The 21,979-nt window shown below is 52.5% G+C and overlaps 70 non-coding genes and 26 pseudogenes across 70 annotated transcripts; all 96 read left to right on the top strand.

Annotated features, from left to right (window-relative positions):
* Positions 1-100: 100 nt before the first annotated feature.
* On the top strand, positions 101-219 carry LOC131121714 (5S ribosomal RNA). The gene has a single exon (XR_009128211.1). It is a non-coding gene; the product is annotated as a 5S ribosomal RNA (ribosomal RNA).
* A 112-nt stretch (positions 220-331) lies between these two features.
* Positions 332-450, top strand: LOC131122120 (5S ribosomal RNA). Its single transcript, XR_009128533.1, has one exon. It is a non-coding gene; the product is annotated as a 5S ribosomal RNA (ribosomal RNA).
* A 112-nt stretch (positions 451-562) lies between these two features.
* Positions 563-681, top strand: LOC131121174 (5S ribosomal RNA). The gene has a single exon (XR_009127709.1). It is a non-coding gene; the product is annotated as a 5S ribosomal RNA (ribosomal RNA).
* A 112-nt stretch (positions 682-793) lies between these two features.
* Positions 794-912, top strand: LOC131121470 (5S ribosomal RNA). Its single transcript, XR_009127979.1, has one exon. It is a non-coding gene; the product is annotated as a 5S ribosomal RNA (ribosomal RNA).
* Positions 913-1,024: 112 nt separating this feature from the next.
* Positions 1,025-1,133, top strand: LOC131122873 (5S ribosomal RNA; annotated as a pseudogene).
* A 112-nt stretch (positions 1,134-1,245) lies between these two features.
* Positions 1,246-1,364, top strand: LOC131121173 (5S ribosomal RNA). Its single transcript, XR_009127708.1, has one exon. It is a non-coding gene; the product is annotated as a 5S ribosomal RNA (ribosomal RNA).
* Positions 1,365-1,476: 112 nt separating this feature from the next.
* Positions 1,477-1,595, top strand: LOC131121459 (5S ribosomal RNA). Its single transcript, XR_009127968.1, has one exon. It is a non-coding gene; the product is annotated as a 5S ribosomal RNA (ribosomal RNA).
* Positions 1,596-1,707: 112 nt separating this feature from the next.
* On the top strand, positions 1,708-1,816 carry LOC131122871 (5S ribosomal RNA; annotated as a pseudogene).
* Positions 1,817-1,928: 112 nt separating this feature from the next.
* On the top strand, positions 1,929-2,048 carry LOC131121548 (5S ribosomal RNA). The gene has a single exon (XR_009128053.1). It is a non-coding gene; the product is annotated as a 5S ribosomal RNA (ribosomal RNA).
* A 111-nt stretch (positions 2,049-2,159) lies between these two features.
* Positions 2,160-2,278, top strand: LOC131122847 (5S ribosomal RNA; annotated as a pseudogene).
* A 112-nt stretch (positions 2,279-2,390) lies between these two features.
* LOC131120592 (5S ribosomal RNA) lies at positions 2,391-2,509 on the top strand. Its single transcript, XR_009127142.1, has one exon. It is a non-coding gene; the product is annotated as a 5S ribosomal RNA (ribosomal RNA).
* Positions 2,510-2,621: 112 nt separating this feature from the next.
* Positions 2,622-2,740, top strand: LOC131121448 (5S ribosomal RNA). The gene has a single exon (XR_009127957.1). It is a non-coding gene; the product is annotated as a 5S ribosomal RNA (ribosomal RNA).
* A 112-nt stretch (positions 2,741-2,852) lies between these two features.
* LOC131121298 (5S ribosomal RNA) lies at positions 2,853-2,971 on the top strand. The gene has a single exon (XR_009127814.1). It is a non-coding gene; the product is annotated as a 5S ribosomal RNA (ribosomal RNA).
* A 112-nt stretch (positions 2,972-3,083) lies between these two features.
* Positions 3,084-3,193, top strand: LOC131123985 (5S ribosomal RNA; annotated as a pseudogene).
* A 112-nt stretch (positions 3,194-3,305) lies between these two features.
* Positions 3,306-3,424, top strand: LOC131122489 (5S ribosomal RNA; annotated as a pseudogene).
* Positions 3,425-3,536: 112 nt separating this feature from the next.
* LOC131120102 (5S ribosomal RNA) lies at positions 3,537-3,655 on the top strand. Its single transcript, XR_009126664.1, has one exon. It is a non-coding gene; the product is annotated as a 5S ribosomal RNA (ribosomal RNA).
* Positions 3,656-3,766: 111 nt separating this feature from the next.
* On the top strand, positions 3,767-3,885 carry LOC131120620 (5S ribosomal RNA). The gene has a single exon (XR_009127169.1). It is a non-coding gene; the product is annotated as a 5S ribosomal RNA (ribosomal RNA).
* Positions 3,886-3,997: 112 nt separating this feature from the next.
* Positions 3,998-4,116, top strand: LOC131121605 (5S ribosomal RNA). The gene has a single exon (XR_009128108.1). It is a non-coding gene; the product is annotated as a 5S ribosomal RNA (ribosomal RNA).
* A 112-nt stretch (positions 4,117-4,228) lies between these two features.
* On the top strand, positions 4,229-4,347 carry LOC131122025 (5S ribosomal RNA). The gene has a single exon (XR_009128508.1). It is a non-coding gene; the product is annotated as a 5S ribosomal RNA (ribosomal RNA).
* Positions 4,348-4,459: 112 nt separating this feature from the next.
* Positions 4,460-4,578, top strand: LOC131123418 (5S ribosomal RNA). Its single transcript, XR_009128718.1, has one exon. It is a non-coding gene; the product is annotated as a 5S ribosomal RNA (ribosomal RNA).
* Positions 4,579-4,690: 112 nt separating this feature from the next.
* On the top strand, positions 4,691-4,809 carry LOC131120872 (5S ribosomal RNA). Its single transcript, XR_009127416.1, has one exon. It is a non-coding gene; the product is annotated as a 5S ribosomal RNA (ribosomal RNA).
* Positions 4,810-4,921: 112 nt separating this feature from the next.
* LOC131123171 (5S ribosomal RNA) lies at positions 4,922-5,030 on the top strand (annotated as a pseudogene).
* Positions 5,031-5,142: 112 nt separating this feature from the next.
* LOC131120327 (5S ribosomal RNA) lies at positions 5,143-5,261 on the top strand. Its single transcript, XR_009126884.1, has one exon. It is a non-coding gene; the product is annotated as a 5S ribosomal RNA (ribosomal RNA).
* A 112-nt stretch (positions 5,262-5,373) lies between these two features.
* LOC131123784 (5S ribosomal RNA) lies at positions 5,374-5,483 on the top strand (annotated as a pseudogene).
* Positions 5,484-5,595: 112 nt separating this feature from the next.
* Positions 5,596-5,714, top strand: LOC131121746 (5S ribosomal RNA). Its single transcript, XR_009128242.1, has one exon. It is a non-coding gene; the product is annotated as a 5S ribosomal RNA (ribosomal RNA).
* A 112-nt stretch (positions 5,715-5,826) lies between these two features.
* Positions 5,827-5,945, top strand: LOC131120999 (5S ribosomal RNA). The gene has a single exon (XR_009127539.1). It is a non-coding gene; the product is annotated as a 5S ribosomal RNA (ribosomal RNA).
* A 112-nt stretch (positions 5,946-6,057) lies between these two features.
* LOC131122574 (5S ribosomal RNA) lies at positions 6,058-6,176 on the top strand. Its single transcript, XR_009128632.1, has one exon. It is a non-coding gene; the product is annotated as a 5S ribosomal RNA (ribosomal RNA).
* Positions 6,177-6,287: 111 nt separating this feature from the next.
* On the top strand, positions 6,288-6,406 carry LOC131123093 (5S ribosomal RNA). Its single transcript, XR_009128686.1, has one exon. It is a non-coding gene; the product is annotated as a 5S ribosomal RNA (ribosomal RNA).
* Positions 6,407-6,518: 112 nt separating this feature from the next.
* LOC131121604 (5S ribosomal RNA) lies at positions 6,519-6,637 on the top strand. Its single transcript, XR_009128107.1, has one exon. It is a non-coding gene; the product is annotated as a 5S ribosomal RNA (ribosomal RNA).
* A 112-nt stretch (positions 6,638-6,749) lies between these two features.
* On the top strand, positions 6,750-6,868 carry LOC131122024 (5S ribosomal RNA). The gene has a single exon (XR_009128507.1). It is a non-coding gene; the product is annotated as a 5S ribosomal RNA (ribosomal RNA).
* A 112-nt stretch (positions 6,869-6,980) lies between these two features.
* LOC131123406 (5S ribosomal RNA) lies at positions 6,981-7,099 on the top strand. Its single transcript, XR_009128717.1, has one exon. It is a non-coding gene; the product is annotated as a 5S ribosomal RNA (ribosomal RNA).
* Positions 7,100-7,211: 112 nt separating this feature from the next.
* On the top strand, positions 7,212-7,330 carry LOC131120486 (5S ribosomal RNA). The gene has a single exon (XR_009127040.1). It is a non-coding gene; the product is annotated as a 5S ribosomal RNA (ribosomal RNA).
* Positions 7,331-7,442: 112 nt separating this feature from the next.
* Positions 7,443-7,561, top strand: LOC131121233 (5S ribosomal RNA). The gene has a single exon (XR_009127768.1). It is a non-coding gene; the product is annotated as a 5S ribosomal RNA (ribosomal RNA).
* A 112-nt stretch (positions 7,562-7,673) lies between these two features.
* LOC131121297 (5S ribosomal RNA) lies at positions 7,674-7,792 on the top strand. Its single transcript, XR_009127813.1, has one exon. It is a non-coding gene; the product is annotated as a 5S ribosomal RNA (ribosomal RNA).
* A 112-nt stretch (positions 7,793-7,904) lies between these two features.
* On the top strand, positions 7,905-8,014 carry LOC131123984 (5S ribosomal RNA; annotated as a pseudogene).
* Positions 8,015-8,126: 112 nt separating this feature from the next.
* On the top strand, positions 8,127-8,245 carry LOC131121849 (5S ribosomal RNA). The gene has a single exon (XR_009128342.1). It is a non-coding gene; the product is annotated as a 5S ribosomal RNA (ribosomal RNA).
* Positions 8,246-8,357: 112 nt separating this feature from the next.
* On the top strand, positions 8,358-8,476 carry LOC131121541 (5S ribosomal RNA). The gene has a single exon (XR_009128047.1). It is a non-coding gene; the product is annotated as a 5S ribosomal RNA (ribosomal RNA).
* Positions 8,477-8,588: 112 nt separating this feature from the next.
* Positions 8,589-8,707, top strand: LOC131122023 (5S ribosomal RNA). Its single transcript, XR_009128506.1, has one exon. It is a non-coding gene; the product is annotated as a 5S ribosomal RNA (ribosomal RNA).
* A 112-nt stretch (positions 8,708-8,819) lies between these two features.
* Positions 8,820-8,938, top strand: LOC131123395 (5S ribosomal RNA). The gene has a single exon (XR_009128716.1). It is a non-coding gene; the product is annotated as a 5S ribosomal RNA (ribosomal RNA).
* Positions 8,939-9,050: 112 nt separating this feature from the next.
* On the top strand, positions 9,051-9,169 carry LOC131120870 (5S ribosomal RNA). The gene has a single exon (XR_009127415.1). It is a non-coding gene; the product is annotated as a 5S ribosomal RNA (ribosomal RNA).
* Positions 9,170-9,281: 112 nt separating this feature from the next.
* LOC131123170 (5S ribosomal RNA) lies at positions 9,282-9,390 on the top strand (annotated as a pseudogene).
* A 112-nt stretch (positions 9,391-9,502) lies between these two features.
* Positions 9,503-9,621, top strand: LOC131120326 (5S ribosomal RNA). The gene has a single exon (XR_009126883.1). It is a non-coding gene; the product is annotated as a 5S ribosomal RNA (ribosomal RNA).
* Positions 9,622-9,733: 112 nt separating this feature from the next.
* On the top strand, positions 9,734-9,843 carry LOC131123783 (5S ribosomal RNA; annotated as a pseudogene).
* A 112-nt stretch (positions 9,844-9,955) lies between these two features.
* On the top strand, positions 9,956-10,064 carry LOC131122563 (5S ribosomal RNA; annotated as a pseudogene).
* Positions 10,065-10,176: 112 nt separating this feature from the next.
* LOC131121713 (5S ribosomal RNA) lies at positions 10,177-10,295 on the top strand. Its single transcript, XR_009128210.1, has one exon. It is a non-coding gene; the product is annotated as a 5S ribosomal RNA (ribosomal RNA).
* Positions 10,296-10,407: 112 nt separating this feature from the next.
* LOC131122119 (5S ribosomal RNA) lies at positions 10,408-10,526 on the top strand. The gene has a single exon (XR_009128532.1). It is a non-coding gene; the product is annotated as a 5S ribosomal RNA (ribosomal RNA).
* A 112-nt stretch (positions 10,527-10,638) lies between these two features.
* LOC131121172 (5S ribosomal RNA) lies at positions 10,639-10,757 on the top strand. The gene has a single exon (XR_009127707.1). It is a non-coding gene; the product is annotated as a 5S ribosomal RNA (ribosomal RNA).
* A 112-nt stretch (positions 10,758-10,869) lies between these two features.
* Positions 10,870-10,988, top strand: LOC131121437 (5S ribosomal RNA). Its single transcript, XR_009127946.1, has one exon. It is a non-coding gene; the product is annotated as a 5S ribosomal RNA (ribosomal RNA).
* A 112-nt stretch (positions 10,989-11,100) lies between these two features.
* Positions 11,101-11,209, top strand: LOC131122870 (5S ribosomal RNA; annotated as a pseudogene).
* Positions 11,210-11,321: 112 nt separating this feature from the next.
* On the top strand, positions 11,322-11,440 carry LOC131121171 (5S ribosomal RNA). Its single transcript, XR_009127706.1, has one exon. It is a non-coding gene; the product is annotated as a 5S ribosomal RNA (ribosomal RNA).
* Positions 11,441-11,552: 112 nt separating this feature from the next.
* On the top strand, positions 11,553-11,671 carry LOC131123791 (5S ribosomal RNA). Its single transcript, XR_009128755.1, has one exon. It is a non-coding gene; the product is annotated as a 5S ribosomal RNA (ribosomal RNA).
* A 112-nt stretch (positions 11,672-11,783) lies between these two features.
* On the top strand, positions 11,784-11,892 carry LOC131122869 (5S ribosomal RNA; annotated as a pseudogene).
* A 112-nt stretch (positions 11,893-12,004) lies between these two features.
* Positions 12,005-12,124, top strand: LOC131121547 (5S ribosomal RNA). The gene has a single exon (XR_009128052.1). It is a non-coding gene; the product is annotated as a 5S ribosomal RNA (ribosomal RNA).
* Positions 12,125-12,235: 111 nt separating this feature from the next.
* LOC131122846 (5S ribosomal RNA) lies at positions 12,236-12,354 on the top strand (annotated as a pseudogene).
* Positions 12,355-12,466: 112 nt separating this feature from the next.
* LOC131120761 (5S ribosomal RNA) lies at positions 12,467-12,585 on the top strand. Its single transcript, XR_009127307.1, has one exon. It is a non-coding gene; the product is annotated as a 5S ribosomal RNA (ribosomal RNA).
* A 112-nt stretch (positions 12,586-12,697) lies between these two features.
* LOC131121426 (5S ribosomal RNA) lies at positions 12,698-12,816 on the top strand. The gene has a single exon (XR_009127935.1). It is a non-coding gene; the product is annotated as a 5S ribosomal RNA (ribosomal RNA).
* Positions 12,817-12,928: 112 nt separating this feature from the next.
* LOC131121296 (5S ribosomal RNA) lies at positions 12,929-13,047 on the top strand. Its single transcript, XR_009127812.1, has one exon. It is a non-coding gene; the product is annotated as a 5S ribosomal RNA (ribosomal RNA).
* Positions 13,048-13,159: 112 nt separating this feature from the next.
* Positions 13,160-13,269, top strand: LOC131123983 (5S ribosomal RNA; annotated as a pseudogene).
* Positions 13,270-13,381: 112 nt separating this feature from the next.
* Positions 13,382-13,500, top strand: LOC131122488 (5S ribosomal RNA; annotated as a pseudogene).
* Positions 13,501-13,612: 112 nt separating this feature from the next.
* On the top strand, positions 13,613-13,731 carry LOC131120101 (5S ribosomal RNA). The gene has a single exon (XR_009126663.1). It is a non-coding gene; the product is annotated as a 5S ribosomal RNA (ribosomal RNA).
* A 111-nt stretch (positions 13,732-13,842) lies between these two features.
* On the top strand, positions 13,843-13,961 carry LOC131120619 (5S ribosomal RNA). Its single transcript, XR_009127168.1, has one exon. It is a non-coding gene; the product is annotated as a 5S ribosomal RNA (ribosomal RNA).
* Positions 13,962-14,073: 112 nt separating this feature from the next.
* On the top strand, positions 14,074-14,192 carry LOC131121603 (5S ribosomal RNA). The gene has a single exon (XR_009128106.1). It is a non-coding gene; the product is annotated as a 5S ribosomal RNA (ribosomal RNA).
* Positions 14,193-14,304: 112 nt separating this feature from the next.
* LOC131122022 (5S ribosomal RNA) lies at positions 14,305-14,423 on the top strand. Its single transcript, XR_009128505.1, has one exon. It is a non-coding gene; the product is annotated as a 5S ribosomal RNA (ribosomal RNA).
* Positions 14,424-14,535: 112 nt separating this feature from the next.
* On the top strand, positions 14,536-14,654 carry LOC131123384 (5S ribosomal RNA). Its single transcript, XR_009128715.1, has one exon. It is a non-coding gene; the product is annotated as a 5S ribosomal RNA (ribosomal RNA).
* A 112-nt stretch (positions 14,655-14,766) lies between these two features.
* Positions 14,767-14,885, top strand: LOC131120869 (5S ribosomal RNA). The gene has a single exon (XR_009127414.1). It is a non-coding gene; the product is annotated as a 5S ribosomal RNA (ribosomal RNA).
* A 112-nt stretch (positions 14,886-14,997) lies between these two features.
* LOC131123169 (5S ribosomal RNA) lies at positions 14,998-15,106 on the top strand (annotated as a pseudogene).
* Positions 15,107-15,218: 112 nt separating this feature from the next.
* LOC131120325 (5S ribosomal RNA) lies at positions 15,219-15,337 on the top strand. Its single transcript, XR_009126882.1, has one exon. It is a non-coding gene; the product is annotated as a 5S ribosomal RNA (ribosomal RNA).
* Positions 15,338-15,449: 112 nt separating this feature from the next.
* LOC131123782 (5S ribosomal RNA) lies at positions 15,450-15,559 on the top strand (annotated as a pseudogene).
* Positions 15,560-15,671: 112 nt separating this feature from the next.
* Positions 15,672-15,780, top strand: LOC131122562 (5S ribosomal RNA; annotated as a pseudogene).
* Positions 15,781-15,892: 112 nt separating this feature from the next.
* On the top strand, positions 15,893-16,011 carry LOC131121712 (5S ribosomal RNA). Its single transcript, XR_009128209.1, has one exon. It is a non-coding gene; the product is annotated as a 5S ribosomal RNA (ribosomal RNA).
* Positions 16,012-16,123: 112 nt separating this feature from the next.
* Positions 16,124-16,242, top strand: LOC131122118 (5S ribosomal RNA). The gene has a single exon (XR_009128531.1). It is a non-coding gene; the product is annotated as a 5S ribosomal RNA (ribosomal RNA).
* A 112-nt stretch (positions 16,243-16,354) lies between these two features.
* On the top strand, positions 16,355-16,473 carry LOC131121169 (5S ribosomal RNA). The gene has a single exon (XR_009127704.1). It is a non-coding gene; the product is annotated as a 5S ribosomal RNA (ribosomal RNA).
* Positions 16,474-16,585: 112 nt separating this feature from the next.
* Positions 16,586-16,704, top strand: LOC131121413 (5S ribosomal RNA). Its single transcript, XR_009127923.1, has one exon. It is a non-coding gene; the product is annotated as a 5S ribosomal RNA (ribosomal RNA).
* A 112-nt stretch (positions 16,705-16,816) lies between these two features.
* On the top strand, positions 16,817-16,925 carry LOC131122868 (5S ribosomal RNA; annotated as a pseudogene).
* Positions 16,926-17,037: 112 nt separating this feature from the next.
* LOC131121168 (5S ribosomal RNA) lies at positions 17,038-17,156 on the top strand. Its single transcript, XR_009127703.1, has one exon. It is a non-coding gene; the product is annotated as a 5S ribosomal RNA (ribosomal RNA).
* A 112-nt stretch (positions 17,157-17,268) lies between these two features.
* Positions 17,269-17,387, top strand: LOC131121402 (5S ribosomal RNA). Its single transcript, XR_009127912.1, has one exon. It is a non-coding gene; the product is annotated as a 5S ribosomal RNA (ribosomal RNA).
* Positions 17,388-17,499: 112 nt separating this feature from the next.
* LOC131122866 (5S ribosomal RNA) lies at positions 17,500-17,608 on the top strand (annotated as a pseudogene).
* A 112-nt stretch (positions 17,609-17,720) lies between these two features.
* LOC131121546 (5S ribosomal RNA) lies at positions 17,721-17,840 on the top strand. The gene has a single exon (XR_009128051.1). It is a non-coding gene; the product is annotated as a 5S ribosomal RNA (ribosomal RNA).
* A 111-nt stretch (positions 17,841-17,951) lies between these two features.
* On the top strand, positions 17,952-18,070 carry LOC131122845 (5S ribosomal RNA; annotated as a pseudogene).
* A 112-nt stretch (positions 18,071-18,182) lies between these two features.
* LOC131120591 (5S ribosomal RNA) lies at positions 18,183-18,301 on the top strand. The gene has a single exon (XR_009127141.1). It is a non-coding gene; the product is annotated as a 5S ribosomal RNA (ribosomal RNA).
* A 112-nt stretch (positions 18,302-18,413) lies between these two features.
* On the top strand, positions 18,414-18,532 carry LOC131121391 (5S ribosomal RNA). Its single transcript, XR_009127901.1, has one exon. It is a non-coding gene; the product is annotated as a 5S ribosomal RNA (ribosomal RNA).
* A 112-nt stretch (positions 18,533-18,644) lies between these two features.
* Positions 18,645-18,763, top strand: LOC131121295 (5S ribosomal RNA). The gene has a single exon (XR_009127811.1). It is a non-coding gene; the product is annotated as a 5S ribosomal RNA (ribosomal RNA).
* Positions 18,764-18,875: 112 nt separating this feature from the next.
* On the top strand, positions 18,876-18,985 carry LOC131123982 (5S ribosomal RNA; annotated as a pseudogene).
* Positions 18,986-19,097: 112 nt separating this feature from the next.
* LOC131122487 (5S ribosomal RNA) lies at positions 19,098-19,216 on the top strand (annotated as a pseudogene).
* A 112-nt stretch (positions 19,217-19,328) lies between these two features.
* LOC131120832 (5S ribosomal RNA) lies at positions 19,329-19,447 on the top strand. Its single transcript, XR_009127377.1, has one exon. It is a non-coding gene; the product is annotated as a 5S ribosomal RNA (ribosomal RNA).
* A 111-nt stretch (positions 19,448-19,558) lies between these two features.
* On the top strand, positions 19,559-19,677 carry LOC131120617 (5S ribosomal RNA). Its single transcript, XR_009127166.1, has one exon. It is a non-coding gene; the product is annotated as a 5S ribosomal RNA (ribosomal RNA).
* A 112-nt stretch (positions 19,678-19,789) lies between these two features.
* LOC131121602 (5S ribosomal RNA) lies at positions 19,790-19,908 on the top strand. The gene has a single exon (XR_009128105.1). It is a non-coding gene; the product is annotated as a 5S ribosomal RNA (ribosomal RNA).
* A 112-nt stretch (positions 19,909-20,020) lies between these two features.
* On the top strand, positions 20,021-20,139 carry LOC131122021 (5S ribosomal RNA). Its single transcript, XR_009128504.1, has one exon. It is a non-coding gene; the product is annotated as a 5S ribosomal RNA (ribosomal RNA).
* Positions 20,140-20,251: 112 nt separating this feature from the next.
* On the top strand, positions 20,252-20,370 carry LOC131123371 (5S ribosomal RNA). The gene has a single exon (XR_009128713.1). It is a non-coding gene; the product is annotated as a 5S ribosomal RNA (ribosomal RNA).
* Positions 20,371-20,482: 112 nt separating this feature from the next.
* Positions 20,483-20,601, top strand: LOC131120868 (5S ribosomal RNA). Its single transcript, XR_009127413.1, has one exon. It is a non-coding gene; the product is annotated as a 5S ribosomal RNA (ribosomal RNA).
* Positions 20,602-20,713: 112 nt separating this feature from the next.
* Positions 20,714-20,822, top strand: LOC131123168 (5S ribosomal RNA; annotated as a pseudogene).
* Positions 20,823-20,934: 112 nt separating this feature from the next.
* LOC131120324 (5S ribosomal RNA) lies at positions 20,935-21,053 on the top strand. The gene has a single exon (XR_009126881.1). It is a non-coding gene; the product is annotated as a 5S ribosomal RNA (ribosomal RNA).
* A 112-nt stretch (positions 21,054-21,165) lies between these two features.
* On the top strand, positions 21,166-21,275 carry LOC131123781 (5S ribosomal RNA; annotated as a pseudogene).
* Positions 21,276-21,387: 112 nt separating this feature from the next.
* LOC131121745 (5S ribosomal RNA) lies at positions 21,388-21,506 on the top strand. The gene has a single exon (XR_009128241.1). It is a non-coding gene; the product is annotated as a 5S ribosomal RNA (ribosomal RNA).
* Positions 21,507-21,618: 112 nt separating this feature from the next.
* On the top strand, positions 21,619-21,737 carry LOC131120998 (5S ribosomal RNA). The gene has a single exon (XR_009127538.1). It is a non-coding gene; the product is annotated as a 5S ribosomal RNA (ribosomal RNA).
* Positions 21,738-21,849: 112 nt separating this feature from the next.
* Positions 21,850-21,968, top strand: LOC131122561 (5S ribosomal RNA). The gene has a single exon (XR_009128630.1). It is a non-coding gene; the product is annotated as a 5S ribosomal RNA (ribosomal RNA).
* The last annotated feature ends 11 nt before the right edge of the window (positions 21,969-21,979 follow it).

The raw sequence follows: 21,979 nt of genomic DNA, 5'->3' as shown, positions 1-21,979 counted from the left end.
TGCTTTTGCCTGACAGCAGAGGGCGCTGTTTGACAAGTTTTGCTGGAGTCTAGTTTGGCCTGCGTCACCTTCAAATAGGATCTTTTCAGTTGACCTGGCAGCTTACGGCCATACTACCCTGAAAACGCCCGATCTCGTCCGATCAAGGAAGCTAAGCAGGGGCGGGCCTGGTTAGTACTTGGATGGGAGACCGCCTGGGAAAACCAGGTGCTGTAAGCTTTTTATGGTTTCTGCTCTTGCCTGACAGCAGAGGGCGCTGTTTGACACTTTTTGCCAGAGTCTAGTTTGGCCTGCGTCACCTTCAAATAGGATCTTTTCAGTTGACCTGGCAGCTTACGGCCATACTACCCTGAAAATGCCCGATTTCGTCTGATCTCGGAAGCTACGCAGGGGCGGCCCTGGTTAGTACTTGGATGGGAGACCGCCTGGGAATACCAGGTGCTGTAAGCTTTTTATGGTTTCTGCTCTTGCCTGACAGCAGAGGGCGCTGTTTGACAATTTTTGCTGGAGTCTAGTTTGGCCTGCGTCGCCTTCAAATAGGATCTTTTCAGTTGATCTGGCAGCTTACGGCCATACTACCCTGAAAACGCCCGATCTCGTCCGATCTTGGAAGCTAAGCAGGGGTGGGCCTGGTTAGTACTTGGATGGGAGACCGCCTGGCAATACCAGGTGCTGTAAGCCTTTTATGGATTCTGCTCTTGCCTGACAGCAGAGGGCGCTGTTTGACACTTTTTGCTGGAGTCTAGTTTGGCCTGCGTCGCCTTCAAATAGGATCTTTTCAGTTGCCCTGGCAGCTTACGGCCATACTACCCTGAAAACGCCCGATCTCGTCCGATCTCGGAAGATAAGCAGGGGTGGGCCTGGTTAGTACTTGGATGGGAGACCGCCTGGGAATACCAGGTGCTGTAAGCTTTTTATGGTTTCTGCTCTTGCCTGACAGCAGAGGGCGCTGTTTGACACTTTTTGCTGGAGTCTAGTTTGTCCTGCGTCGCCTTCAAATAGGATCTTTTCAGTTGCCCTGGCAGCTTTCGGCCATACTACCCTGAAAACGCCCGATCTCGGAAGCTAAGCAGGGGCGGGCCTGGTTAGTACTTGGATGGGAGACCGCCTGGGAATACCAGGTGCTGTAAGCTTTTTATGGTTTCTGCTCTTGCCTGACAGCAGAGGGCGCTGTTTGACAATTTTTGCTGGAGTCTAGTTTGGCCTGCATCGCCTTCAAATAGGATCTTTTCAGTTGATCTGGCAGCTTACGGCCATACTACCCTGAAAACGCCCGATCTCGTCCGATCTTGGAAGCTAAGCAGGGGTGGGCCTGGTTAGTACTTGGATGGGAGACCGCCTGGCAATACCAGGTGCTGTAAGCCTTTTATGGATTCTGCTCTTGCCTGACAGCAGAGGGCGCTGTTTGACACTTTTTGCTGGAGTCTAGTTTGGCCTGCGTCGCCTTCAAATAGGATCTTTTCAGTTGCCCTGGCAGCTTACGGCCATACTACCCTGAAAACGCCCGATCTCGTCCGATCTCGGAAGATAAGCAGGGGTGGGCCTGGTTAGTACTTGGATGGGAGACCGCCTGGGAATACCAGGTGCTGTAAGCTTTTTATGGTTTCTGCTCTTGCCTGACAGCAGAGGGCGCTGTTTGACACTTTTTGCTGGAGTCTAGTTTGTCCTGCGTCGCCTTCAAATAGGATCTTTTCAGTTGCCCTGGCAGCTTTCGGCCATACTACCCTGAAAACGCCCGATCTCGGAAGCTAAGCAGGGGCGGGCCTGGTTAGTACTTGGATGGGAGACCGCCTGGGAATACCAGGTGCTGTAAGCTTTTTATGGTTTCTGCTCTTGCCTGACAGCAGAGGGCGCTGTTTGACATGTTTTGCTGGAGTCTAGTTTGGCCTGCGTCACCTTCAAATAGGATCTTTTCAGTTGACCTGGCAGCTTACGGCCATACTACCCTGAAAACGCCCGATCTCGTCCGATCTCGGAAGCTAAGCAGGGGCGAGGCCTGGTTAGTACTTGGATGGGAGACAGCCTGGGAATACCAGGTGCTGTAAGCTTTTTATGGTGTCTGCTCTAGCCTGACAGCAGAGGGCGCTGTTTGACACTTTTTGCTGGATCTAGTTTGGCCTGCGTCACCTTCAAATAGGATCTTTTCAGTTGACCTGGCAGCTTACGGCCATACTACCCTGAAAATGCCCGATTTTGTCTGATCTCGGAAGCTACGCAGGGGCGGCCCTGGTTAGTACTTGGATGGGAGACCGCCTGGGAATACCAGGTGCTGTAAGCTTTTTATGGTTTCTGCTCTTGCCTGACAGCAGAGGGCGCTGTTTGACAATTTTTGCTGGAGTCTAGTTTGGCCTGCGTCGCCTTCAAATAGGATCTTTTCAGTTGATCTGGCAGCTTACGGCCATACTACCCTGAAAACGCCCGATCTCGTCCGATCTCGGAAGCTAAGCAGGGGTGGGCCTGGTTAGTACTTGGATGGGAGACCGCCTGGCAATACCAGGTGCTGTAAGCCTTTTATGGATTCTGCTCTTGCCTGACAGCAGAGGGCGCTGTTTGACACTTTTTGCTGGAGTCTAGTTTGGCCTGCGTCGCCTTCAAATAGGATCTTTTCAGTTGCCCTGGCAGCTTACGGCCATACTACCCTGAAAACGCCCGATCTCGTCCGATCTCGGAAGATAAGCAGGGGTGGGCCTGGTTAGTACTTGGATGGGAGACCGCCTGGGAATACCAGGTGCTGTAAGCTTTTTATGGTTTCTGCTCTTGCCTGACAGCAGAGGGCGCTGTTTGACACTTTTTGCTGGAGTCTAGTTTGGCCTGCGTCACCTTCAAATAGGATCTTTTTAGTCGACCTGGCAGCTTACGGCCATACTACCCTGAAAATGCCCGATCTCGTCCGATCTCGGAGGCTAAGCAGGGGCGGGCCTGGTTAGTACTTGGATGGGAGACCGCCTGGGAATACCAGGTGCTGTCAGCTTTTTATGGTTTCTGCTCTTGCCTGACAGCAGAGGGCGCTGTTTGACATTTTTTGCTGGAGTCGAGTTTGGCCTGCGTCGCCTTCAAATAGGATCTTTTCAGTTGACCTGGCAGCTTACGGCCATACTACCCTGAAAGTGCCCGATCTCGGAAGCTAAGCAGGGGCGGGCATTGGTTAGTACTTGGATGGGAGACCGCCTGGGAATACCAGGTGCTGTCAGCTTTTTATGGTTTCTGCTCTTGCCTGACAGCAGAGGGCGCTGTTTGACATTTTTTGCTGGAGTCGAGTTTGGCCTGCGTCGCCTTCAAATAGAATCTTTTCAGTTGCCCTGGCAGCTTACGGCCATACTACCCTGAAAATGCCCGATCTCATCCGATCTAGGAAGCTAATCAGGGGCGGGCCTGGTTAGTACTAGGATGGGAGACCTTCTGGGAATACCAGCTGCTGTAAGCTTTTTATGGTTTCTGCTCTTGCCTGACAGCAGAGGGCGCTGTTTGACACTTTTTGCTGGAGTCTAGTTTGGCCTGCGTCACCTTCAAATAGGATCTTTTTAGTCGACCTGGCAGCTTACGGCCATACTACCCTGAAAACGCCCGATCTCGTCCGATCTCGGAAGCTAAGCAGGGGCGGGTCTGGTTAGTACTTGGATGGGAGACCGCCTGGGAATACCAGGTGCTGTAAGCCTTTATGGTTTCTGCTCTTGCCTGACAGCAGACGGCGCTGTTTGACACTTTTTGCTGGAGTCGAGTTTGGCCTGCGTCGACTTCAAATAGGATCTTTTCAGTTGCCCTGGCAGCTTACGGCCATACTACCCTGAAAACGCCCGATCTTGTCTGATCTCGGAAGCTAAGCAGGGGCGGGCCTGGTTAGTACTTGGATGGGAGACCGCCTGGGAATACCAGGTGCTGTAAGCTTTTTATGGTTTCTGCTCTTGTCTGACAGCAGAGGGCGCTGTTTGACCCTTTTTGCTGGAGTCTAGTTTGGCCTGTGTCGCCTTCAAATAGGATCTTTTCAGTTGCCCTGGCAGCTTACGGCCATACTACCCTGAAAACGCCCAATCTCGTCCGACCTTGGAAGCTAAGCAGGGGCGGGCCTGGTTAATACTTGGATGGGAGACCGCCTGGGAATACCAGGTGCTGTACGCTTTTTATGGTTTCTGCTCTTGCCTGACAGCAGAGGGCGCTGTTTGACGCTATTTGCTGGAGTCTAGTTTGGCCTGCGTCGCTTTCAAATAGGATCTTTTCAGTTGACCTGTCAGCTTACGGCCATACTACCTTCAAAACGCCCGATCTCGTCCAATCTCGGAAGCTAAGCAGTGGCGGGCCTGGTTAGTACTTGGATGGGAGACCGCCTGGGAATACCAGGTGCTGTAAGCTTTTTATGGTTTCTGCTCTTGCCTGACAGCAGAGGGCGCTGTTTGACACTTTTTGCTGGAGTCTAGTTTGGCCTGCGTCGCCTTCAAATAGGATCTTTTCAGTTGCCCTGGCAGCTTACGGCCATACTACCCTGAAAACGCCCGATCTCGTCCGACCTCGGAAGCTAAGCAGGGGCGGGCCTGGTTAGTACTTGGATGGGAGACCGCCTGGGAATACCAGGTGCTGTAAGCTTTTTATGGTTTCTGCTCTTGCCTGACAGCAGAGGGCGCTGTTTGACACTATTTGCTGGAGTCTAGTTTGGCCTGTGTCGCCTTCAAATAGGATCTTTTCAGTTGACCTGTCAGCTTACGGCCATACTACCCTGGAAACGCCCGATCTCGTCCGGTCTCGGAAGCTAAGCAGGGGCGGGCCTGGTTAGTACTTGGAGGGGAGACCGCCTGGGAATACCAGGTGCTGTAAGCTTTTTATGGTTTCTGCTCTTGCCTGAAAGCAGAGGGCGCTGTTTGACACTTTTTGCTGGAGTCTAGTTTGGCCTGCGTCGCCTTCAAATAGGATCTTTTCAGTTGTCCTGGCATCTTACGGCCATACTACCCTGAAAACGCCCGATCTCGGAAGCTAAGCAGGGGCGGGCTTGGTTAGTACTTGGATGGGAGACCGCCTGGGAATACCAGGTGCTGTAAGCTTTTTATGGTTTCTGCTCTTGCCTGACAGCAGAGGGCGCTGTTTGACACTTTTTGCTGGAGTCTAGTTTGGCCTGCGTCACCTTCAAATAGGATCTTTTTAGTCGACCTGGCAGCTTACGGCCATACTACCCTGAAAACGCCCGATCTCGTCCGATCTCGGAAGCTAAGCAGGGGCGGGCCTGGTTAGTACTTGGATGGGAGACCGCCTGGGAATACCAGGTGCTGTCAGCTTTTTATGGTTTCTGCTCTTGCCTGACAGCAGAGGGCGCTGTTTGACATTTTTTGCTGGAGTCGAGTTTGGCCTGCGTCGCCTTCAAATAGGATCTTTTCAGTTGACCTGGCAGCTTACGGCCATACTACCCTGAAAGTGCCCGATCTCGGAAGCTAAGCAGGGGCGGGCCTTGGTTAGTACTTGGATGGGAGACCGCCTGGGAATACCAGGTGCTGTCAGCTTTTTATGGTTTCTGCTCTTGCCTGACAGCAGAGGGCGCTGTTTGACATTTTTTGCTGGAGTCGAGTTTGGCCTGCGTCGCCTTCAAATAGAATCTTTTCAGTTGCCCTGGCAGCTTACGGCCATACTACCCTGAAAATGCCCGATCTCATCCGATCTAGGAAGCTAATCAGGGGCGGGCTTGGTTAGTACTAGGATGGGAGACCTTCTGGGAATACCAGGTGCTGTAAGCTTTTTATGGTTTCTGCTCTTGCCTGACAGCAGAGGGCGCTGTTTGGCACTTTTTGCTGGAGTCTAGTTTGGCCTGCGTCGCCTTCAAATAGGATCTTTTCAGTTGCCCTGGCAGCTTACGGCCATACTACCCTGAAAACGCCCGATCTCGTCCGACCTTGGAAGCTAAGCAGGGGCGGGCCTGTTTAGTACTTGGATGGGAGACCGCCTGGGAATACCAGGTGCTGTAAGCTTTTTATGGTTTCTGCTCTTGCCTGACAGCAGAGGGCGCTGTTTGACACTTTTTGCTGGATTCTAGTTTGGCCTGCATCGCCTTCAAATAGGATCTTTTCAGTTGACCTGGCAGCTTACGGCCATACTACCCTGAAAACGCCCGATCTCGTCCGATCTCGGAAGCTAAGCAGGGGCGGGCCTGGTTAGTACTTTGATGGGAGACCGCCTGGGAATACCAGGTGCTGTAAGCCTTTATGGTTTCTGCTCTTGCCTGACAGCAGAGGGCGCTGTTTGACACTTTTTGCTGGAGTCGAGTTTGGCCTGCGTCGACTTCAAATAGGATCTTTTCAGTTGCCCTGGCAGCTTACGGCCATACTACCCTGAAAACGCCCGATCTCGTCTGATCTCGGAAGCTAAGCAGGGGCGGGCCTGGTTAGTACTTGGATGGGAGACCGCCTGGGAATACCAGGTGCTGTAAGCTTTTTATGGTTTCTGCTCTTGTCTGACAGCAGAGGGCGCTGTTTGACCCTTTTTGCTGGAGTCTAGTTTGGCCTGTGTCGCCTTCAAATAGGATCTTTTCAGTTGCCCTGGCAGCTTACGGCCATACTACCCTGAAAACGCCCAATCTCGTCCGACCTTGGAAGCTAAGCAGGGGCGGGCCTGGTTAATACTTGGATGGGAGACCGCCTGGGAATACCAGGTGCTGTACGCTTTTTATGGTTTCTGCTCTTGCCTGACAGCAGAGGGCGCTGTTTGACGCTATTTGCTGGAGTCTAGTTTGGCCTGCGTCGCTTTCAAATAGGATCTTTTCAGTTGACCTGTCAGCTTACGGCCATACTACCTTCAAAACGCCCGATCTCGTCCAATCTCGGAAGCTAAGCAGTGGCGGGCCTGGTTAGTACTTGGATGGGAGACCGCCTGGGAATACCAGGTGCTGTAAGCTTTTTATGGTTTCTGCTCTTGCCTGACAGCAGAGGGCGCTGTTTGACACTTTTTGCTGGAGTCTAGTTTGGCCTGCGTCGCCTTCAAATAGGATCTTTTCAGTTGCCCTGGCAGCTTACGGCCATACTACCCTGAAAACGCCCGATCTCGTCCGACCTCGGAAGCTAAGCAGGGGCGGGCCTGGTTAGTACTTGGATGGGAGACCGCCTGGGAATACCAGGTGCTGTAAGCTTTTTATGGTTTCTGCTCTTGCCTGACAGCAGAGGGCGCTGTTTGACACTATTTGCTGGAGTCTAGTTTGGCCTGTGTCGCCTTCAAATAGGATCTTTTCAGTTGACCTGTCAGCTTACAGCCATACTACCCTGAAAACGCCCGATCTCGTCCGATCTCGGAAGCTAAGCAGGGGCGGGCCTGGTTAGTACTTGGAGGGGAGACCGCCTGGGAATACCAGGTGCTGTAAGCTTTTTATGGTTTCTGCTCTTGCCTGAAAGCAGAGGGCGCTGTTTGACACTTTTTGCTGGAGTCTAGTTTGGCCTGCGTCGCCTTCAAATAGGATCTTTTCAGTTGTCCTGGCAGCTTACGGCCATACTCCCCTGAAAACGCATGATCTCGTCCGATCTCGGAAGCTAAGCAGGGGCGGGCCTGGTTAGTACTTGGATGGGAGACCGCCTGGGAATACCAGGTGCTGTAAGCTTTTTATGGTTTCTGCTCTTGCCTGACAGCAGAGGGCGCTGTTTGACACTTTTTGCTGGAGTCTAGTTTGGCCTGCGTCACCTTCAAATAGGATCTTTTTAGTCGACCTGGCAGCTTACGGCCATACTACCCTGAAAATGCCCGATCTCGTCCGATCTCGGAGGCTAAGCAGGGGCGGGCCTGGTTAGTACTTGGATGGGAGACCGCCTGGGAATACCAGGTGCTGTCAGCTTTTTATGGTTTCTGCTCTTGCCTGACAGCAGAGGGCGCTGTTTGACATTTTTTGCTGGAGTCGAGTTTGGCCTGCGTCGCCTTCAAATAGGATCTTTTCAGTTGACCTGGCAGCTTACGGCCATACTACCCTGAAAGTGCCCGATCTCGGAAGCTAAGCAGGGGCGGGCATTGGTTAGTACTTGGATGGGAGACCGCCTGGGAATACCAGGTGCTGTCAGCTTTTTATGGTTTCTGCTCTTGCCTGACAGCAGAGGGCGCTGTTTGACATTTTTTGCTGGAGTCGAGTTTGGCCTGCGTCGCCTTCAAATAGAATCTTTTCAGTTGCCCTTGCAGCTTACGGCCATACTACCCTGAAAATGCCCTATCTCATCCGATCTAGGAAGCTAATCAGGGGCGGGCCTGGTTAGTACTAGGATGGGAGACCTTCTGGGAATACCAGCTGCTGTAAGCTTTTTATGGTTTCTGCTCTTGCCTGACAGCAGAGGGCGCTGTTTGACACTTTTTGCTGGAGTCTAGTTTGGCCTGCGTCGCCTTCAAATAGGATCTTTTCAGTTGCCCTGGCAGCTTACAGCCATACTACCCTGAAAATGCCCGATCTCGTCCGATCTCGGAAGCTAAGCAGGGGCGGGCCTGGTTAGTTCTTGGATGGGAGACCGCCTGGGAATACCAGGTGCTGTACGCTTTTTATGGTTTCTGCTCTTGCCTGACAGCAGAGGGCGCTGTTTGACGCTATTTGCTGGAGTCTAGTTTGGCCTGCGTCGCTTTCAAATAGGATCTTTTCAGTTGACCTGTCAGCTTACGGCCATACTACCTTCAAAACGCCCGATCTCGTCCAATCTCGGAAGCTAAGCAGTGGCGGGCCTGGTTAGTACTTGGATGGGAGACCGCCTGGGAATACCAGGTGCTGTAAGCTTTTTATGGTTTCTGCTCTTGCCTGACAGCAGAGGGCGCTGTTTGACACTTTTTGCTGGAGTCTAGTTTGGCCTGCGTCGCCTTCAAATAGGATCTTTTCAGTTGCCCTGGCAGCTTACGGCCATACTACCCTGAAAACGCCCGATCTCGTCCGACCTCGGAAGCTAAGCAGGGGCGGGCCTGGTTAGTACTTGGATGGGAGACCGCCTGGGAATACCAGGTGCTGTAAGCTTTTTATGGTTTCTGCTCTTGCCTGACAGCAGAGGGCGCTGTTTGACACTATTTGCTGGAGTCTAGTTTGGCCTGTGTCGCCTTCAAATAGGATCTTTTCAGTTGACCTGTCAGCTTACGGCCATACTACCCTGGAAACGCCCGATCTCGTCCGGTCTCGGAAGCTAAGCAGGGGCGGGCCTGGTTAGTACTTGGAGGGGAGACCGCCTGGGAATACCAGGTGCTGTAAGCTTTTTATGGTTTCTGCTCTTGCCTGAAAGCAGAGGGCGCTGTTTGACACTTTTTGCTGGAGTCTAGTTTGGCCTGCGTCGCCTTCAAATAGGATCTTTTCAGTTGTCCTGGCATCTTACGGCCATACTACCCTGAAAACGCCCGATCTCGGAAGCTAAGCAGGGGCGGGCTTGGTTAGTACTTGGATGGGAGACCGCCTGGGAATACCAGGTGCTGTAAGCTTTTTATGGTTTCTGCTCTTGCCTGACAGCAGAGGGCGCTGTTTGACACTTTTTGCTGGAGTCTAGTTTGGCCTGCGTCACCTTCAAATAGGATCTTTTTAGTCGACCTGGCAGCTTACGGCCATACTACCCTGAAAACGCCCGATCTCGTCCGATCTCGGAAGCTAAGCAGGGGCGGGCCTGGTTAGTACTTGGATGGGAGACCGCCTGGGAATACCAGGTGCTGTCAGCTTTTTATGGTTTCTGCTCTTGCCTGACAGCAGAGGGCGCTGTTTGACATTTTTTGCTGGAGTCGAGTTTGGCCTGCGTCGCCTTCAAATAGGATCTTTTCAGTTGACCTGGCAGCTTACGGCCATACTACCCTGAAAGTGCCCGATCTCGGAAGCTAAGCAGGGGCGGGCCTTGGTTAGTACTTGGATGGGAGACCGCCTGGGAATACCAGGTGCTGTCAGCTTTTTATGGTTTCTGCTCTTGCCTGACAGCAGAGGGCGCTGTTTGACATTTTTTGCTGGAGTCGAGTTTGGCCTGCGTCGCCTTCAAATAGAATCTTTTCAGTTGCCCTGGCAGCTTACGGCCATACTACCCTGAAAATGCCCGATCTCGGAAGCTAAGCAGGGGTGGGCCTGGTTAGTACTTGGATGGGAGACCGCCTGGGAATACCAGGTGCTGTAAGCTTTTTATGGTTTCTGCTTTTGCCTGACAGCAGAGGGCGCTGTTTGACAAGTTTTGCTGGAGTCTAGTTTGGCCTGCGTCACCTTCAAATAGGATCTTTTCAGTTGACCTGGCAGCTTACGGCCATACTACCCTGAAAACGCCCGATCTCGTCCGATCAAGGAAGCTAAGCAGGGGCGGGCCTGGTTAGTACTTGGATGGGAGACCGCCTGGGAAAACCAGGTGCTGTAAGCTTTTTATGGTTTCTGCTCTTGCCTGACAGCAGAGGGCGCTGTTTGACACTTTTTGCCAGAGTCTAGTTTGGCCTGCGTCACCTTCAAATAGGATCTTTTCAGTTGACCTGGCAGCTTACGGCCATACTACCCTGAAAATGCCCGATTTCGTCTGATCTCGGAAGCTACGCAGGGGCGGCCCTGGTTAGTACTTGGATGGGAGACCGCCTGGGAATACCAGGTGCTGTAAGCTTTTTATGGTTTCTGCTCTTGCCTGACAGCAGAGGGCGCTGTTTGACAATTTTTGCTGGAGTCTAGTTTGGCCTGCGTCGCCTTCAAATAGGATCTTTTCAGTTGATCTGGCAGCTTACGGCCATACTACCCTGAAAACGCCCGATCTCGTCCGATCTTGGAAGCTAAGCAGGGGTGGGCCTGGTTAGTACTTGGATGGGAGACCGCCTGGCAATACCAGGTGCTGTAAGCCTTTTATGGATTCTGCTCTTGCCTGACAGCAGAGGGCGCTGTTTGACACTTTTTGCTGGAGTCTAGTTTGGCCTGCGTCGCCTTCAAATAGGATCTTTTCAGTTGCCCTGGCAGCTTACGGCCATACTACCCTGAAAACGCCCGATCTCGTCCGATCTCGGAAGATAAGCAGGGGTGGGCCTGGTTAGTACTTGGATGGGAGACCGCCTGGGAATACCAGGTGCTGTAAGCTTTTTATGGTTTCTGCTCTTGCCTGACAGCAGAGGGCGCTGTTTGACACTTTTTGCTGGAGTCTAGTTTGTCCTGCGTCGCCTTCAAATAGGATCTTTTCAGTTGCCCTGGCAGCTTTCGGCCATACTACCCTGAAAACGCCCGATCTCGGAAGCTAAGCAGGGGCGGGCCTGGTTAGTACTTGGATGGGAGACCGCCTGGGAATACCAGGTGCTGTAAGCTTTTTATGGTTTCTGCTCTTGCCTGACAGCAGAGGGCGCTGTTTGACAATTTTTGCTGGAGTCTAGTTTGGCCTGCATCGCCTTCAAATAGGATCTTTTCAGTTGATCTGGCAGCTTACGGCCATACTACCCTGAAAACGCCCGATCTCGTCCGATCTTGGAAGCTAAGCAGGGGTGGGCCTGGTTAGTACTTGGATGGGAGACCGCCTGGCAATACCAGGTGCTGTAAGCCTTTTATGGATTCTGCTCTTGCCTGACAGCAGAGGGCGCTGTTTGACACTTTTTGCTGGAGTCTAGTTTGGCCTGCGTCGCCTTCAAATAGGATCTTTTCAGTTGCCCTGGCAGCTTACGGCCATACTACTCTGAAAACGCCCGATCTCGTCCGATCTCGGAAGATAAGCAGGGGTGGGCCTGGTTAGTACTTGGATGGGAGACCGCCTGGGAATACCAGGTGCTGTAAGCTTTTTATGGTTTCTGCTCTTGCCTGACAGCAGAGGGCGCTGTTTGACACTTTTTGCTGGAGTCTAGTTTGTCCTGCGTCGCCTTCAAATAGGATCTTTTCAGTTGCCCTGGCAGCTTTCGGCCATACTACCCTGAAAACGCCCGATCTCGGAAGCTAAGCAGGGGCGGGCCTGGTTAGTACTTGGATGGGAGACCGCCTGGGAATACCAGGTGCTGTAAGCTTTTTATGGTTTCTGCTCTTGCCTGACAGCAGAGGGCGCTGTTTGACATGTTTTGCTGGAGTCTAGTTTGGCCTGCGTCACCTTCAAATAGGATCTTTTCAGTTGACCTGGCAGCTTACGGCCATACTACCCTGAAAACGCCCGATCTCGTCCGATCTCGGAAGCTAAGCAGGGGCGAGGCCTGGTTAGTACTTGGATGGGAGACAGCCTGGGAATACCAGGTGCTGTAAGCTTTTTATGGTGTCTGCTCTAGCCTGACAGCAGAGGGCGCTGTTTGACACTTTTTGCTGGATCTAGTTTGGCCTGCGTCACCTTCAAATAGGATCTTTTCAGTTGACCTGGCAGCTTACGGCCATACTACCCTGAAAATGCCCGATTTTGTCTGATCTCGGAAGCTACGCAGGGGCGGCCCTGGTTAGTACTTGGATGGGAGACCGCCTGGGAATACCAGGTGCTGTAAGCTTTTTATGGTTTCTGCTCTTGCCTGACAGCAGAGGGCGCTGTTTGACAATTTTTGCTGGAGTCTAGTTTGGCCTGCGTCGCCTTCAAATAGGATCTTTTCAGTTGATCTGGCAGCTTACGGCCATACTACCCTGAAAACGCCCGATCTCGTCTGATCTCGGAAGCTAAGCAGGGGTGGGCCTGGTTAGTACTTGGATGGGAGACCGCCTGGCAATACCAGGTGCTGTAAGCCTTTTATGGATTCTGCTCTTGCCTGACAGCAGAGGGCGCTGTTTGACACTTTTTGCTGGAGTCTAGTTTGGCCTGCGTCGCCTTCAAATAGGATCTTTTCAGTTGCCCTGGCAGCTTACGGCCATACTACCCTGAAAACGCCCGATCTCGTCCGATCTCGGAAGATAAGCAGGGGTGGGCCTGGTTAGTACTTGGATGGGAGACCGCCTGGGAATACCAGGTGCTGTAAGCTTTTTATGGTTTCTGCTCTTGCCTGACAGCAGAGGGCGCTGTTTGACACTTTTTGCTGGAGTCTAGTTTGGCCTGCGTCACCTTCAAATAGGATCTTTTTAGTCGACCTGGCAGCTTACGGCCATACTACCCTGAAAATGCCCGATCTCGTCCGATCTCGGAGGCTAAGCAGGGGCGGGCCTGGTTAGTACTTGGATGGGAGACCGCCTGGGAATACCAGGTGCTGTCAGCTTTTTATGGTTTCTGCTCTTGCCTGACAGCAGAGGGCGCTGTTTGACATTTTTTGCTGGAGTCGAGTTTGGCCTGCGTCGCCTTCAAATAGGATCTTTTCAGTTGACCTGGCAGCTTACGGCCATACTACCCTGAAAGTGCCCGATCTCGGAAGCTAAGCAGGGGCGGGCATTGGTTAGTACTTGGATGGGAGACCGCCTGGGAATACCAGGTGCTGTCAGCTTTTTATGGTTTCTGCTCTTGCCTGACAGCAGAGGGCGCTGTTTGACATTTTTTGCTGGAGTCGAGTTTGGCCTGCGTCGCCTTCAAATAGAATCTTTTCAGTTGCCCTGGCAGCTTACGGCCATACTACCCTGAAAATGCCCGATCTCATCCGATCTAGGAAGCTAATCAGGGGCGGGCCTGGTTAGTACTAGGATGGGAGACCTTCTGGGAATACCAGCTGCTGTAAGCTTTTTATGGTTTCTGCTCTTGCCTGACAGCAGAGGGCGCTGTTTGACACTTTTTGCTGGAGTCTAGTTTGGCCTGCGTCACCTTCAAATAGGATCTTTTTAGTCGACCTGGCAGCTTACGGCCATACTACCCTGAAAACGCCCGATCTCGTCCGATCTCGGAAGCTAAGCAGGGGCGGGTCTGGTTAGTACTTGGATGGGAGACCGCCTGGGAATACCAGGTGCTGTAAGCCTTTATGGTTTCTGCTCTTGCCTGACAGCAGACGGCGCTGTTTGACACTTTTTGCTGGAGTCGAGTTTGGCCTGCGTCGACTTCAAATAGGATCTTTTCAGTTGCCCTGGCAGCTTACGGCCATACTACCCTGAAAACGCCCGATCTTGTCTGATCTCGGAAGCTAAGCAGGGGCGGGCCTGGTTAGTACTTGGATGGGAGACCGCCTGGGAATACCAGGTGCTGTAAGCTTTTTATGGTTTCTGCTCTTGTCTGACAGCAGAGGGCGCTGTTTGACCCTTTTTGCTGGAGTCTAGTTTGGCCTGTGTCGCCTTCAAATAGGATCTTTTCAGTTGCCCTGGCAGCTTACGGCCATACTACCCTGAAAACGCCCAATCTCGTCCGACCTTGGAAGCTAAGCAGGGGCGGGCCTGGTTAATACTTGGATGGGAGACCGCCTGGGAATACCAGGTGCTGTACGCTTTTTATGGTTTCTGCTCTTGCCTGACAGCAGAGGGCGCTGTTTGACGCTATTTGCTGGAGTCTAGTTTGGCCTGCGTCGCTTTCAAATAGGATCTTTTCAGTTGACCTGTCAGCTTACGGCCATACTACCTTCAAAACGCCCGATCTCGTCCAATCTCGGAAGCTAAGCAGTGGCGGGCCTGGTTAGTACTTGGATGGGAGACCGCCTGGGAATACCAGGTGCTGTAAGCTTTTTATGGTTTCTGCTCTTGCCTGACAGCAGAGGGCGCTGTTTGACACTTTTTGCTGGAGTCTAGTTTGGCCTGCGTCGCCTTCAAATAGGATCTTTTCAGTTGCCCTGGCAGCTTACGGCCATACTACCCTGAAAACGCCCGATCTCGTCCGACCTCGGAAGCTAAGCAGGGGCGGGCCTGGTTAGTACTTGGATGGGAGACCGCCTGGGAATACCAGGTGCTGTAAGCTTTTTATGGTTTCTGCTCTTGCCTGACAGCAGAGGGCGCTGTTTGACACTATTTGCTGGAGTCTAGTTTGGCCTGTGTCGCCTTCAAATAGGATCTTTTCAGTTGACCTGTCAGCTTACGGCCATACTACCCTGGAAACGCCCGATCTCGTCCGGTCTCGGAAGCTAAGCAGGGGCGGGCCTGGTTAGTACTTGGAGGGGAGACCGCCTGGGAATACCAGGTGCTGTAAGCTTTTTATGGTTTCTGCTCTTGCCTGAAAGCAGAGGGCGCTGTTTGACACTTTTTGCTGGAGTCTAGTTTGGCCTGCGTCGCCTTCAAATAGGATCTTTTCAGTTGTCCTGGCATCTTACGGCCATACTACCCTGAAAACGCCCGATCTCGGAAGCTAAGCAGGGGCGGGCTTGGTTAGTACTTGGATGGGAGACCGCCTGGGAATACCAGGTGCTGTAAGCTTTTTATGGTTTCTGCTCTTGCCTGACAGCAGAGGGCGCTGTTTGACACTTTTTGCTGGAGTCTAGTTTGGCCTGCGTCACCTTCAAATAGGATCTTTTTAGTCGACCTGGCAGCTTACGGCCATACTACCCTGAAAACGCCCGATCTCGTCCGATCTCGGAAGCTAAGCAGGGGCGGGCCTGGTTAGTACTTGGATGGGAGACCGCCTGGGAATACCAGGTGCTGTCAGCTTTTTATGGTTTCTGCTCTTGCCTGACAGCAGAGGGCGCTGTTTGACATTTTTTGCTGGAGTCGAGTTTGGCCTGCGTCGCCTTCAAATAGGATCTTTTCAGTTGACCTGGCAGCTTACGGCCATACTACCCTGAAAGTGCCCGATCTCGGAAGCTAAGCAGGGGCGGGCCTTGGTTAGTACTTGGATGGGAGACCGCCTGGGAATACCAGGTGCTGTCAGCTTTTTATGGTTTCTGCTCTTGCCTGACAGCAGAGGGCGCTGTTTGACATTTTTTGCTGGAGTCGAGTTTGGCCTGCGTCGCCTTCAAATAGAATCTTTTCAGTTGCCCTGGCAGCTTACGGCCATACTACCCTGAAAATGCCCGATCTCGGAAGCTAAGCAGGGGTGGGCCTGGTTAGTACTTGGATGGGAGACCGCCTGGGAATACCAGGTGCTGTAAGCTTTTTATGGTTTCTGCTTTTGCCTGACAGCAGAGGGCGCTGTTTGACAAGTTTTGCTGGAGTCTAGTTTGGCCTGCGTCACCTTCAAATAGGATCTTTTCAGTTGACCTGGCAGCTTACGGCCATACTACCCTGAAAACGCCCGATCTCGTCCGATCAAGGAAGCTAAGCAGGGGCGGGCCTGGTTAGTACTTGGATGGGAGACCGCCTGGGAAAACCAGGTGCTGTAAGCTTTTTATGGTTTCTGCTCTTGCCTGACAGCAGAGGGCGCTGTTTGACACTTTTTGCCAGAGTCTAGTTTGGCCTGCGTCACCTTCAAATAGGATCTTTTCAGTTGACCTGGCAGCTTACGGCCATACTACCCTGAAAATGCCCGATTTCGTCTGATCTCGGAAGCTACGCAGGGGCGGCCCTGGTTAGTACTTGGATGGGAGACCGCCTGGGAATACCAGGTGCTGTAAGCTTTTTATGGTTTCTGCTCTTGCCTGACAGCAGAGGGCGCTGTTTGACAATTTTTGCTGGAGTCTAGTTTGGCCTGCGTCGCCTTCAAATAGGATCTTTTCAGTTGATCTGGCAGCTTACGGCCATACTACCCTGAAAACGCCCGATCTCGTCCGATCTTGGAAGCTAAGCAGGGGTGGGCCTGGTTAGTACTTGGATGGGAGACCGCCTGGCAATACCAGGTGCTGTAAGCCTTTTATGGATTCTGCTCTTGCCTGACAGCAGAGGGCGCTGTTTGACACTTTTTGCTGGAGTCTAGTTTGGCCTGCGTCGCCTTCAAATAGGATCTTTTCAGTTGCCCTGGCAGCTTACGGCCATACTACCCTGAAAACGCCCGATCTCGTCCGATCTCGGAAGATAAGCAGGGGTGGGCCTGGTTAGTACTTGGATGGGAGACCGCCTGGGAATACCAGGTGCTGTAAGCTTTTTATGGTTTCTGCTCTTGCCTGACAGCAGAGGGCGCTGTTTGACACTTTTTGCTGGAGTCTAGTTTGTCCTGCGTCGCCTTCAAATAGGATCTTTTCAGTTGCCCTGGCAGCTTTCGGCCATACTACCCTGAAAACGCCCGATCTCGGAAGCTAAGCAGGGGCGGGCCTGGTTAGTACTTGGATGGGAGACCGCCTGGGAATACCAGGTGCTGTAAGCTTTTTATGGTTTCTGCTCTTGCCTGACAGCAGAGGGCGCTGTTTGACAATTTTTGCTGGAGTCTAGTTTGGCCTGCATCGCCTTCAAATAGGATCTTTTCAGTTGATCTGGCAGCTTACGGCCATACTACCCTGAAAACGCCCGATCTCGTCCGATCTTGGAAGCTAAGCAGGGGTGGGCCTGGTTAGTACTTGGATGGGAGACCGCCTGGCAATACCAGGTGCTGTAAGCCTTTTATGGATTCTGCTCTTGCCTGACAGCAGAGGGCGCTGTTTGACACTTTTTGCTGGAGTCTAGTTTGGCCTGCGTCGCCTTCAAATAGGATCTTTTCAGTTGCCCTGGCAGCTTACGGCCATACTACCCTGAAAACGCCCGATCTCGTCCGATCTCGGAAGATAAGCAGGGGTGGGCCTGGTTAGTACTTGGATGGGAGACCGCCTGGGAATACCAGGTGCTGTAAGCTTTTTATGGTTTCTGCTCTTGCCTGACAGCAGAGGGCGCTGTTTGACACTTTTTGCTGGAGTCTAGTTTGTCCTGCGTCGCCTTCAAATAGGATCTTTTCAGTTGCCCTGGCAGCTTTCGGCCATACTACCCTGAAAACGCCCGATCTCGGAAGCTAAGCAGGGGCGGGCCTGGTTAGTACTTGGATGGGAGACCGCCTGGGAATACCAGGTGCTGTAAGCTTTTTATGGTTTCTGCTCTTGCCTGACAGCAGAGGGCGCTGTTTGACATGTTTTGCTGGAGTCTAGTTTGGCCTGCGTCACCTTCAAATAGGATCTTTTCAGTTGACCTGGCAGCTTACGGCCATACTACCCTGAAAACGCCCGATCTCGTCCGATCTCGGAAGCTAAGCAGGGGCGAGGCCTGGTTAGTACTTGGATGGGAGACAGCCTGGGAATACCAGGTGCTGTAAGCTTTTTATGGTGTCTGCTCTAGCCTGACAGCAGAGGGCGCTGTTTGACACTTTTTGCTGGATCTAGTTTGGCCTGCGTCACCTTCAAATAGGATCTTTTCAGTTGACCTGGCAGCTTACGGCCATACTACCCTGAAAATGCCCGATTTTGTCTGATCTCGGAAGCTACGCAGGGGCGGCCCTGGTTAGTACTTGGATGGGAGACCGCCTGGGAATACCAGGTGCTGTAAGCTTTTTATGGTTTCTGCTCTTGCCTGACAGCAGAGGGCGCTGTTTGACAATTTTTGCTGGAGTCTAGTTTGGCCTGCGTCGCCTTCAAATAGGATCTTTTCAGTTGATCTGGCAGCTTACGGCCATACTACCCTGAAAACGCCCGATCTCGTCCGATCTCGGAAGCTAAGCAGGGGTGGGCCTGGTTAGTACTTGGATGGGAGACCGCCTGGCAATACCAGGTGCTGTAAGCCTTTTATGGATTCTGCTCTTGCCTGACAGCAGAGGGCGCTGTTTGACACTTTTTGCTGGAGTCTAGTTTGGCCTGCGTCGCCTTCAAATAGGATCTTTTCAGTTGCCCTGGCAGCTTACGGCCATACTACCCTGAAAACGCCCGATCTCGTCCGATCTCGGAAGATAAGCAGGGGTGGGCCTGGTTAGTACTTGGATGGGAGACCGCCTGGGAATACCAGGTGCTGTAAGCTTTTTATGGTTTCTGCTCTTGCCTGACAGCAGAGGGCGCTGTTTGACACTTTTTGCTGGAGTCTAGTTTGGCCTGCGTCACCTTCAAATAGGATCTTTTTAGTCGACCTGGCAGCTTACGGCCATACTACCCTGAAAATGCCCGATCTCGTCCGATCTCGGAGGCTAAGCAGGGGCGGGCCTGGTTAGTACTTGGATGGGAGACCGCCTGGGAATACCAGGTGCTGTCAGCTTTTTATGGTTTCTGCTCTTGCCTGACAGCAGAGGGCGCTGTTTGACATTTTTTGCTGGAGTCGAGTTTGGCCTGCGTCGCCTTCAAATAGGATCTTTTCAGTTGACCTGGCAGCTTACGGCCATACTACCCTGAAAGTGCCCGATCTCGGAAGCTAAGCAGGGGCGGGCATTGGTTAGTACTTGGATGGGAGACCGCCTGGGAATACCAGGTGCTGTCAGCTTTTTATGGTTTCTGCTCTTGCCTGACAGCAGAGGGCGCTGTTTGACATTTTTTGCTGGAGTCGAGTTTGGCCTGCGTCGCCTTCAAATAGAATCTTTTCAGTTGCCCTGGCAGCTTACGGCCATACTACCCTGAAAATGCCCGATCTCATCCGATCTAGGAAGCTAATCAGGGGCGGGCCTGGTTAGTACTAGGATGGGAGACCTTCTGGGAATACCAGCTGCTGTAAGCTTTTTATGGTTTCTGCTCTTGCCTGACAGCAGAGGGCGCTGTTTGACACTTTTTGCTGGAGTCTAGTTTGGCCTGCGTCACCTTCAAATAGGATCTTTTTAGTCGACCTGGCAGCTTACGGCCATACTACCCTGAAAACGCCCGATCTCGACCGATCTCGGAAGCTAAGCAGGGGCGGGTCTGGTTAGTACTTGGATGGGAGACCGCCTGGGAATACCAGGTGCTGTAAGCCTTTATGGTTTCTGCTCTTGCCTGACAGCAGACGGCGCTGTTTGACACTTTTTGCTGGAGTCGAGTTTGGCCTGCGTCGACTTCAAATAGGATCTTTTCAGTTGCCCTGGCAGCTTACGGCCATACTACCCTGAAAACGCCCGATCTTGTCTGATCTCGGAAGCTAAGCAGGGGCGGGCCTGGTTAGTACTTGGATGGGAGACCGCCTGGGAATACCAGGTGCTGTAAGCTTTTTATGGTTTCTGCTCTTGTCTGACAGCAGAGGGCGCTGTTTGACCCTTTTTGCTGGAGTCTAGTTTGGCCTGTGTCGCCTTCAAATAGGATCTTTTCAGTTGCCCTGGCAGCTTACGGCCATACTACCCTGAAAACGCCCAATCTCGTCCGACCTTGGAAGCTAAGCAGGGGCGGGCCTGGTTAATACTTGGATGGGAGACCGCCTGGGAATACCAGGTGCTGTACGCTTTTTATGGTTTCTGCTCTTGCCTGACAGCAGAGGGCGCTGTTTGACGCTATTTGCTGGAGTCTAGTTTGGCCTGCGTCGCTTTCAAATAGGATCTTTTCAGTTGACCTGTCAGCTTACGGCCATACTACCTTCAAAACGCCCGATCTCGTCCAATCTCGGAAGCTAAGCAGTGGCGGGCCTGGTTAGTACTTGGATGGGAGACCGCCTGGGAATACCAGGTGCTGTAAGCTTTTTATGGTTTCTGCTCTTGCCTGACAGCAGAGGGCGCTGTTTGACACTTTTTGCTGGAGTCTAGTTTGGCCTGCGTCGCCTTCAAATAGGATCTTTTCAGTTGCCCTGGCAGCTTACGGCCATACTACCCTGAAAACGCCCGATCTCGTCCGACCTCGGAAGCTAAGCAGGGGCGGGCCTGGTTAGTACTTGGATGGGAGACCGCCTGGGAATACCAGGTGCTGTAAGCTTTTTATGGTTTCTGCTCTTGCCTGACAGCAGAGGGCGCTGTTTGACACTATTTGCTGGAGTCTAGTTTGGCCTGTGTCGCCTTCAAATAGGATCTTTTCAGTTGACCTGTCAGCTTACGGCCATACTACCCTGGAAACGCCCGATCTCGTCCGGTCTCGGAAGCTAAGCAGGGGCGGGCCTGGTTAGTACTTGGAGGGGAGACCGCCTGGGAATACCAGGTGCTGTAAGCTTTTTATGGTTTCTGCTCTTGCCTGAAAGCAGAGGGCGCTGTTTGACACTTTTTGCTGGAGTCTAGTTTGGCCTGCGTCGCCTTCAAATAGGATCTTTTCAGTTGTCCTGGCATCTTACGGCCATACTACCCTGAAAACGCCCGATCTCGGAAGCTAAGCAGGGGCGGGCTTGGTTAGTACTTGGATGGGAGACCGCCTGGGAATACCAGGTGCTGTAAGCTTTTTATGGTTTCTGCTCTTGCCTGACAGCAGAGGGCGCTGTTTGACACTTTTTGCTGGAGTCTAGTTTGGCCTGCGTCACCTTCAAATAGGATCTTTTTAGTCGACCTGGCAGCTTACGGCCATACTACCCTGAAAACGCCCGATCTCGTCCGATCTCGGAAGCTAAGCAGGGGCGGGCCTGGTTAGTACTTGGATGGGAGACCGCCTGGGAATACCAGGTGCTGTCAGCTTTTTATGGTTTCTGCTCTTGCCTGACAGCAGAGGGCGCTGTTTGACATTTTTTGCTGGAGTCGAGTTTGGCCTGCGTCGCCTTCAAATAGGATCTTTTCAGTTGACCTGGCAGCTTACGGCCATACTACCCTGAAAGTGCCCGATCTCGGAAGCTAAGCAGGGGCGGGCCTTGGTTAGTACTTGGATGGGAGACCGCCTGGGAATACCAGGTGCTGTCAGCTTTTTATGGTTTCTGCTCTTGCCTGACAGCAGAGGGCGCTGTTTGACATTTTTTGCTGGAGTCGAGTTTGGCCTGCGTCGCCTTCAAATAGAATCTTTTCAGTTGCCCTGGCAGCTTACGGCCATACTACCCTGAAAATGCCCGATCTCATCCGATCTAGGAAGCTAATCAGGGGCGGGCTTGGTTAGTACTAGGATGGGAGACCTTCTGGGAATACCAGGTGCTGTAAGCTTTTTATGGTTTCTGCTCTTGCCTGACAGCAGAGGGCGCTGTTTGGCACTTTTTGCTGGAGTCTAGTTTGGCCTGCGTCGCCTTCAAATAGGATCTTTTCAGTTGCCCTGGCAGCTTACGGCCATACTACCCTGAAAACGCCCGATCTCGTCCGACCTTGGAAGCTAAGCAGGGGCGGGCCTGTTTAGTACTTGGATGGGAGACCGCCTGGGAATACCAGGTGCTGTAAGCTTTTTATGGTTTCTGCTCTTGCCTGACAGCAGAGGGCGCTGTTTGACACTTTTTGCTGGATTCTAGTTTGGCCTGCATCGCCTTCAAATAGGATCTTTTCAGTTGACCTGGCAGCTTACGGCCATACTACCCTGAAAACGCCCGATCTCGTCCGATCTCGGAAGCTAAGCAGGGGCGGGCCTGGTTAGTACTTTGATGGGAGACCGCCTGGGAATACCAGGTGCTGTAAGCCTTTATGGTTTC

Source organism: Doryrhamphus excisus, chromosome 2, assembly GCF_030265055.1.
Source record: "Doryrhamphus excisus isolate RoL2022-K1 chromosome 2, RoL_Dexc_1.0, whole genome shotgun sequence".
Classification (NCBI taxonomy): domain Eukaryota; kingdom Metazoa; phylum Chordata; class Actinopteri; order Syngnathiformes; family Syngnathidae; genus Doryrhamphus; species Doryrhamphus excisus.
Note: the sequence above shows the minus strand (reverse complement) of the source record. Positions and strands in the feature narration are given on the sequence as shown.